General features: G+C 51.1%; 1 pseudogene; it reads right to left on the reverse strand.

Moving 5' to 3' along the window:
• The window catches only part of LOC135559814 (E3 ubiquitin-protein ligase RNF216-like), an 87,684-nt pseudogene that overhangs the window by 21,246 nt on the left and 56,551 nt on the right, over positions 1-9,887 (reverse strand).

A 9,887-nucleotide genomic window follows, 5' to 3' on the forward strand; every position in this document is an offset into this window, starting at 1 on the left:
TGCTCAGCTGGTAGAGACACACACATTAGCTGGTCAGCTGGTAGAGAGACACACACACATTAGCTGGTCCTCTGTCAGCTGGTAGAGACACACACACATTAGCTGGTCCCCTGTCAGCTCAGCTGGTAGAGAGACACACACACATTAGCTGGTCCTCTGCTCAGCTGGTAGAGAGACACACACATTAGCTGGTCCCCTGTCAGCTCAGCTGGTAGAGACACACACACATTAGCTGGTCCCCTGCTCAGCTGGTAGAGAGACACACACATTAGCTGGTCCCCTGTCAGCTCAGCTGGTAGAGACACACACACATTAGCTGGTCCTCTGCTCAGCTGGTAGAGACACACACACATTAGCTGGTCCCTGTCAGCTCAGCTGGTAGAGACACACACACATTAGCTGGTCCCCTGCTCAGCTGGTAGAGAGACACACATTAGCTGGTCCCCTGTAAGCTCAGCTGGTAGAGCATGGTGCTAGCAACGGCAGGGTAGTGGGTTCGATTCCCGGGAACCACCCATACGCAAAACGCATGACTAAGTCGCTTTGGATAAAAGCATCTGCTGAAAGCCATATTATATTATTATAATTAGGTGTTGGCCAAGAACGCCTTGCTTGGCTAGCGCGTTAGCTCTTTGTTGGTTTGGAATGGCTAGCGCGTTAGCTCTTTGTTGGTTTGGAATGGCTAGCGCGTTAGCTCTTTGTTGGTTTGGAATGGCTAGCGTGTTAGCTCTTTATTGGTTTGGAATGGCTAGCGCGTTAGCTCTTTGTTGGTTTGCAATGGTTGGGGGTCCCCGAGGAGAGGTTTGGAACGGCTGGGGGTCCCCAAGGAGAGGTTTGGAACGGTTGGGGGTCCCCAAGGAGAGGTTTGGAACGGCTGGGGGTCCCCAAGGAGAGGTTTGGAACGGTTGGGGGTCCCCAAGGAGAGGTTTGGAACGGCTGGGGGTCCCCGAGGAGAGGTTTGGAACGGCTGGGGTTCCCCGAGGAGAGGTTTGGAACGGCTGGGGGTCCCTGAGGAGAGGTTTGGAACGGCTGGGGGTCCCTGAGGAGGTTTGGAACACTGGGGTCCCCAAGGAGAGGTTTGGAACACTGGGGGTCCCAGAGGAGAGGTTTGGAACGGCTGGGGGTCCCCGAGGAGAGGTTTGGAATGGCTGGGGGTCCCGAGGAAAGGTTTGGAATGGCTGGGGGTCCCTGAGGAGAGGTTTGGAACAGCTGGGGGTCCCTGAGGAGAGGTTTGGAACACTGGGGTATCCTATTTAGTTAGCTTGCTGTTGCTAGCTAATTTGTCCTGGAACATAATCATGGAGGTGTTATTTTACCTGAAAAGCGCAAGGTCCTCTACTCCGACAACTAATCCACACATAAAAATGATCAACCGAATCGTTTCTAGGCTTCTTCTCTGGACGTTATATTGCGACTGGCAAATTTAATAAATTAGGTGCATTATCGCCACCGACCTTGTTCGTCTTTCAGTCACCCACGTGGTTATAACCAATGAGGAGATGTCACGTGGGTACCTGCTTCTATAAACCAATGATGAGATGGCACGTGGGTACCTGCTTCTATAAGCCAATGAGGAGATGGCACGTGGGTACCTGCTTCTATAAACCAATGATGAGATGGCACGTGGGTACCTGCTTCTATAAACCAATGAGGAGATGGCACGTGGGTACCTGCTTCTATAAACCAATGAGGAGATCGCACGTGGGTACCTGCTTCTATAAGCCAATGAGGAGATGGGAGAGGCAGGACTGGCAGCGAGATCTGTGTCAGAAATAGAACTGACTTCTATTTTAGCCCTCGGCAACGCAGACGCTCGTTGGCATGTGTGCGCGCAGTGTGGGTGCAATAATTGAATAATATAGAATATAGATTTCTAAATTTATTTTGCACCGACGGATTAAATATGTTTTCATTCTACACAAAATACCCCATAATGACATCACAATACCCCATAATGACATCACAATACCCCATAATGACATCACAATACCCCATAATGACATCCCAATACCCCATAATGACATCACAATACCCCATAATGACATCCCAATACCCCATAATGACATCACAATACCCCATAATGACATCACAATACCCCATAATGACATCCCAATACCCCATAATGACAAACCAAAAACAGGTTAAGAATTTTTTCCAAATGTATAACAAATAAACATTTGAAATATCACATTTACATAAGTATTCAGACCCTTTACTCAGTACTTTGTTGAAGCACCTTTGGCAGCGATTACAGCCTCTAGTCTTCTTGGGTATGACGCTATAAACCTGGTACACCTGTATTCGGGGAGTTTCTCCCATTCTTCTCTGCAGATCCTCTCAAGCTCTGTCAGGTTGGATGAGGAGCGTCGCTGTACAGCTATTTTCAGGTCTCTCCAGAGATGTTCGATCGGGCTCTGGCTGGGCCACTCAAGGACAGACTCAAGGAGGATCAATGGGAACAGGATGCAGCTGAGCTCAATTTCGAGTCTCATAGCAAAAGGTCTGAATACTTGTGTAAATAAGATCTGTTTTTTATCTTTATCTTTTTTATAAATGTGCAAAAATGTATAAAAACTCTTTTTTGCTTCGTCATTATGGGGTATTGTGATGTCATTGTGGGGTAATTGTGATGTCATTATGGGGTATTGTGATGTCATTGTGGGGTAATTGTGATGTCATTATGGGGTATTGTGATGTCATTGTGGGGTAATTGTGATGTCATTATGGGGTATTGTGATGTCATTGTGGTTTTAATCTATTGTAGAATAAGGCTTTAACGTAACAAAATGTGGAAAAAGTCAATTGGTCTGAATACTTTATGAATTATACTGTATATAATAGGTAGGGTTCACAGTGGGGTCTGTGTGTGTGTGTGTGTGTGCTCACCGTGGGGTCTGTGTGTGTGTGTGTGTGTGTGTGTGTGTGTGTGTGTGTGTGTGTGTGTGCTCACCGTGGGGTCTGTGTGTGTGTGTGTGTGTGTGTGTGTGTGTGTGTGTGCTCACCGTGGGGTCTGTGGGTGTGTGTGTGTGTGTGTGTGTGTGTGTGTGTGTGTGCTCACCGTGGGGTCTGTGTGTGTGTGTGTGTGTGCTCACCGTGGGGTCTGTGGGTGTGTGTGTGTGTGTGTGTGTGTGGGTGTGTGTGTGTGTGTGTGCTCACCGTGGGGTCTGTGTGTGTGTGTGCTCACCGTGGTGTCTATGTGTGTGTGTGTGCTCACCGTGGGGTCTGTGTGTGTGTGTGTGTGTGTGTGTGTGTACTCACCGTGGGGTCTGTGGGTGTGTGTGTGTTACTGTGGAGTGTGTGAGTGTGTGTGTGTGTGTTACTGTGGAGTGTGTGTGTGTGTGTGTGCTCACCGTGGGGTCCGTCCAGAGGGAACACTTGCGGCAGTGTCTACAGGGGGCGCCAGGGGACCGGGCGTGCTGACAGAAGTGGTTGTATCCACTGATTGGCTCTCGGCACAGGTAACACATGTAGCTTCCACAACGACACCACATCCTGTTGCATCCCTCAGACTTCACCAGACCTGTTCCACACTTCACACACTTCCTGACCCGAGCTGCTGTCATCCGCTCCTCACTGTAGGGGATAGAGAGGAGTTAGGACCCTAGTTGGGACCCTAGTTAGGACCCTAGTTAGGGCCCAACACCAGACCTGTTCCACACTGTAGGGGATAGAGAGGAGTTGGGACCCTAGTTAGGACCCTAGTTAGGACCCTAGTTAGGGCCCAACACCAGACCTGTTCCACACTGTAGGGGATAGAGAGGAGTTAGGACCCTAGTTGGGACCCTAGTTAGGACCCTAGTTAGGGCCCAACACCAGACCTGTTCCACACTGTAGGGGATAGAGAGGAGTTAGGACCCTGGTTAGGACCCTAGTTAGGACCCTAGTTAGGACCCTAGTTAGCGCCCAACACCAGACCTGTTCCACACTTCACACACTTCCTGACCCGAGCTGCTGTCATCCGCTCCTCACTGTAGGGGATAGAGAGGAGTTAGGACCCTAGTTGGGACCCTAGTTAGTGCCCTAGTTAGGACCACAGTTAGTGCCCCAGTTAGTGCCCCAGTTAGGACCCTAGTTAGTTAGTTAGTGCCCTGAATAGTCAGATCTGATGGTTCTGGCAGGCCACTTCCTGTCTGTCAGCTGCAGGAAGTCTGAGGAGCTGTGGACAGCAACAACAGGAAGTACTGGACGTGTATGGTAAGTGTGTTTGTAGTGAGTGTATTAACACTATGTGTGTTAGAGTGTGTGTGTGTGTGTGTGCGTGTGTGTGTGTGTGTGTGTTAGCGTGTATGTGTGTGTGTGTGTGTGTGTTAGCGTGTATTAACACTGTGTGTGGAGAGACAGGAAGCACCCGCCTGCTAAACTTCCTGCCCAGTCATCCGGGAAACAGAGCTGTTTACCCAGTATCCTCTCTGTTGTGAGAGGAACAGGACACAGAGCAGGGTTTAGCTCCATGCCCGCACGAACACCTGGGGGGTAATTCACTATGAACGAAACAGAACCAACCGAGTTCGTCCATTTAGAAACACTCATGACCAATCACAGCCCAGAGAGTCAACAAGGTCATTGTCCAGACGACACAGCTGGTATGTCACTAGGTCGGCCCCTGTGACCAATCACAGCCCAGAGAGTCAACAAGGTCATTGTACAGACGACACAGCTGGTATGTCACTAGGTCGGCCCCTGTGACCAATCACAGCCCAGAGAGTCAACAAGGTCATTGTACAGACGACACAGCTGGTACGTCACTAGGTCGGCCCCTGTGACCAATCACAGCCAAGAGAGTCAACAAGGTCATTGTACAGACGACCTAGCTGCTATGTCACTAGGTCGGCCCCTGTGACCAATCACAGCCCAGAGAGTCAACAAGGTCATTGTCCAGACGACACAGCTGCTATGTCACTAGGTCGGCCCTGTGACCAATCACAGCCAAGAGAGTCAACAAGGTCATTGTCCAGACGACACAGCTGGTATGTCACTAGGTCGGCCCCTGTGACCAATCACAGCCCAGAGAGTCAACGAGGTCATTGTACAGACGACACAGCTGATATGTCACTAGGTCGGCCCTGTGACCAATCACAGCCCAGAGAGTCAACGAGGTCATTGTACAGACGACACAGCTGGTACGTCACTAGGTCGGCCCCTGTGACCAATCACAGCCCAGAGAGTCAACAAGGTCATTGTCCAGACGACACAGCTGGTATGTCACTAGGTCGGCCCCTGTGACCAATCACAGCCCAGAGAGTCAACAAGGTCATTGTACAGACGACACAGCTGGTATGTCACTAGGTCGGCCCTGTGACCAATCACAGCCCAGAGAGGTCAACAAGGTCATTGTACAGACGACACAGCTGGTATGTCACTAGGTCGGCCCCTGTGACCAATCACAGCCCAGAGAGTCAACGAGGTCATTGTACAGACGACACAGCTGCTATGTCACTAGGTCGGCCCTGTGACCAATCACAGCCCAGAGAGGTCAACAAGGTCATTGTCCAGACGACACAGCTGGTATGTCACTAGGTCGGCCCCTGTGACCAATCACAGCCCAGAGAGTCAACAAGGTCATTGTACAGACGACACCTAGGTCGGCCCTGTGACCAATCACAGCCAAGAGAGTCAACAAGGTCATTGTCCAGACGACACAGCTGGTATGTCACTAGGTCGGCCCTGTGACCAATCACAGCCCAGAGAGTCAACGAGGTCATTGTACAGACGACACAGCTGATATGTCACTAGGTCGGCCCTGTGACCAATCACAGCCCAGAGAGTCAACAAGGTCATTGTACAGACGACACAGCTGGTATGTCACTAGGTCGGCCCTGTGACCAATCACAGCCAAGAGAGGTCAACAAGGTCATTGTCCAGACGACACAGCTGGTATGTCACTAGGTCGGCCCCTGTGACCAATCACAGCCCAGAGAGTCAACAAGGTCATTGTACAGACGACACAGCTGGTATGTCACTAGGTCGGGCCCTGTGACCAATCACAGCCCAGAGAGTCAACAAGGTCATTGTCCAGACGACACAGCTGGTATGTCACTAGGTCGGCCCCTGTGACCAATCACAGCCCAGAGAGTCAACAAGGTCATTGTACAGACGACACAGCTGCTATGTCACTAGGTCGGCCCTGTGACCAATCACAGCCCAGAGAGTCAACAAGGTCATTGTACAGACACAGCTGCTATGTCACTAGGTCGGCCCTGTGACCAATCACAGCCCAGAGAGTCAACAAGGTCACTGTACAGACGACACAGCTGGTACGTCACTAGGTCGGCCCCTGTGACCAATCACAGCCCAGAGAGTCAACAAGGTCATTGTCCAGACGACACAGCTGGTATGTCACTAGGTCGGCCCTGTGACCAATCACAGCCAAGAGAGGTCAACAAGGTCATTGTCCAGACGACACAGCTGGTACCTCACTAGGTCGGCCCTGTGACCAATCACAGCCCAGAGAGGTCAACAAGGTCATTGTCCAGACGACACAGCTGGTACCTCACTAGGTCGGCCCTGTGACCAATCACAGCCCAGAGAGTCAACAAGGTCATTGTCCAGACGACACAGCTGGTATGTCACTAGGTCGGCCCTGTGACCAATCACAGCCAAGAGAGTCAACAAGGTCATTGTCCAGACGACACAGCTGGTATGTCACTAGGTCGGCCCTGTGACCAATCACAGCCAAGAGAGGTCAACAAGGTCATTGTACAGACGACACAGCTGCTATGTCACTAGGTCGGCCCCTGTGACCAATCACAGCCCAGAGAGTCAACAAGGTCATTGTCCAGACGACACAGCTGGTATGTCACTAGGTCGGCCCTGTGACCAATCACAGCCAAGAGAGGTCAACAAGGTCATTGTACAGACGACACAGCTGCTATGTCACTAGGTCGGCCCTGTGACCAATCACAGCCAAGAGAGGTCAACAAGGTCATTGTACAGACGACACAGCTGCTATGTCACTAGGTCGGCCCCTGTGACCAATCACAGCCCAGAGAGTCAACAAGGTCATTGTCCAGACGACACAGCTGGTACGTCACTAGGTCGGCCCCTGTGACCAATCACAGCCCAGAGAGTCAACAAGGTCATTGTCCAGACGACACAGCTGGTATGTCACTAGGTCGGCCCTGTGACCAATCACAGCCAAGAGAGGTCAACAAGGTCATTGTACAGACGACACAGCTGCTATGTCACTAGGTCGGCCCCTGTGACCAATCACAGCCCAGAGAGTCAACAAGGTCATTGTCCAGACGACACAGCTGGTATGTCACTAGGTCGGCCCTGTGACCAATCACAGCCAAGAGAGGTCAACAAGGTCATTGTACAGACGACACAGCTGCTATGTCACTAGGTCGGCCCCTGTGACCAATCACAGCCCAGAGAGTCAACAAGGTCATTGTCCAGACGACACAGCTGGTACGTCACTAGGTCGCCCCTGTGACCAATCACAGCCCAGAGAGTCAACAAGGTCATTGTACAGACGACACAGCTGGTATGTCACTAGGTCGGCCCTGTGACCAATCACAGCCAAGAGAGGTCAACAAGGTCATTGTACAGACGACACAGCTGCTATGTCACTAGGTCGGCCCCTGTGACCAATCACAGCCCAGAGAGTCAACAAGGTCATTGTCCAGACGACACAGCTGCTATGTCACTAGGTCGGCCCCTGTGACCAATCACAGCCCAGAGAGTCAACAAGGTCATTGTCCAGACGACACAGCTGGTACGTCACTAGGTCGGCCCCTGTGACCAATCACAGCCCAGAGAGTCAACAAGGTCATTGTCCAGACGACACAGCTGGTATGTCACTAGGTCGGCCCTGTGACCAATCACAGCCAAGAGAGGTCAACAAGGTCATTGTACAGACGACACAGCTGCTATGTCACTAGGTCGGCCCTGTGACCAATCACAGCCCAGAGAGTCAACAAGGTCATTGTCCAGACGACACAGCTGGTATGTCACTAGGTCGGCCCTGTGACCAATCACAGCCAAGAGAGGTCAACAAGGTCATTGTACAGACGACACAGCTGCTATGTCACTAGGTCGGCCCCTGTGACCAATCACAGCCCACAGAGTAGATTAGATTGTTACCAAACACAAGTAGCCTATTGAGATGGACAGTCGTGGTTGGCCAATAAGATCAGCTTTACAGTCATATCAGATGACTTGGGGGGTGGGACTACAGTAGATTTCAGTCGTGGTTGGCCAATAAGATCAGCTTTACAGTCATATCAGATGACTTGAGGGGCGGGACTACAGTAGATTTCAGTCGTGGTTGGCCAATAAGATCAGCTTTACAGTCATATCAGGTGACTTGGGGGGGTGGGACTACAGTAGGTTTCAGTCGTGGTTGGCCAATAAGATCAGCTTTACAGTCATATCAGGTGACTTGGGGGGCGGGACTACAGTAGGTCTCAGTCGTGGTTGGCCAATAAGATCAGCTTTACAGTCATATTAGATGACTTGGGGGCGGGACTACAGTAGGTTTCAGTCGTGGTTGGCCAATAAGATCAGCTTTACAGTCATATTAGATGACTTGGGGGCGGGACTACAGTAGGTCTCAGTCGTGGTTGGCCAATAAGATCAGCTTTACAGTCATATCAGGTGACCTGGGGGCGGGACTACAGTAGGTCTCAGTCGTGGTTGGCCAATAAGATCAGCTTTACAGTCATATCAGGTGACTTGGGGGCGGGACTACAGTAGGTCTCAGTCGTGGTTGGCCAATAAGATCAGCTTTACAGTCATATTAGATGACTTGGGGGCGGGACTACAGTAGGTCTCAGTCGTGTTGGCCAATAAGATCAGCTTTACAGTCATATCAGGTGACTTGGGGGCGGGACTACAGTAGGTTTCAGTCGTGGTTGGCCAATAAGATCAGCTTTACAGTCATATCAGGTGACTTGGGGGCGGGACTACAGTAGGTCTCAGTCGTGTTGGCCAATAAGATCAGCTTTACAGTCATATCAGATGACCTGGGGGCGGGACTACAGTAGGTTTCAGTCGTGGTTGACCAATAAGATCAGCTTTACAGTCATATCAGGTGACTTGGGGGCGGGACTACAGTAGGTCTCAGTCGTGGTTGGCCAATAAGATCAGCTTTACAGTCATATCAGGTGACTTGGGGGCGGGACTACAGTAGGTCTCAGTCGTGGTTGGCCAATAAGATCAGCTTTACAGTCATATCAGGTGACCTGGGGGGCGGGACTACAGTAGGTTTCAGTCGTGTTGGACCATATTACCATATGAGGGAGAGATAGCAAGGACCCCTCTCTCTGGTCAGGCACTTACAAGGCCACCTGCATGGACCATATTAACATATGAGGGAGAGATAGCAAGGACCCCTCTCTCTCTGGTCAGGCACTTACAAGGCCACCTGCATTTAACATATGAGGGAGAGATAGCAAGGACCCCTCTCTCTCTGGTCAGGCACTTACAAGGCCACCTGCATTTAACATATGAGGGAGAGATAGCAAGGACCCCTCTCTCTCTGGTCAGTAACTTACAAGGCCACCCTCATGCGTATCTCATCTCGTTCCATGACCTGGTCACATGACTTCCCAGCATGCTCCTTCCACTGGACACGGCACTTCCTGCAGCTCTCCTGGAGAGAGGGGGAGAGGGGAGAGATTTGGTAAAAACAGTAACGTAGCATCCAAGGTTTAGGTTACCCCCCCCCTAAATGAGGGGAGGGGAGAGGTGAGGAGGAGAGGGAAGGGAAGGGGAGGGGAGAGGAAAGGAGGAGGGGAGAGGAAAGGAGGAGGAGAGGGGAGGGGAGAGGAAAGGAGGAGAGGTGAGGAGGAGAGATGGTCACATGTTCTCCTCCCCTCGTCTCAATCAAAACACAGGTAACAACATCCAACATCCAGGACACAATAGTGAGACTTGAGACTGTAGAA

Source organism: Oncorhynchus nerka, linkage group LG15 (genome assembly GCF_034236695.1).
Source record: "Oncorhynchus nerka isolate Pitt River linkage group LG15, Oner_Uvic_2.0, whole genome shotgun sequence".
Taxonomy (NCBI): domain Eukaryota; kingdom Metazoa; phylum Chordata; class Actinopteri; order Salmoniformes; family Salmonidae; genus Oncorhynchus; species Oncorhynchus nerka.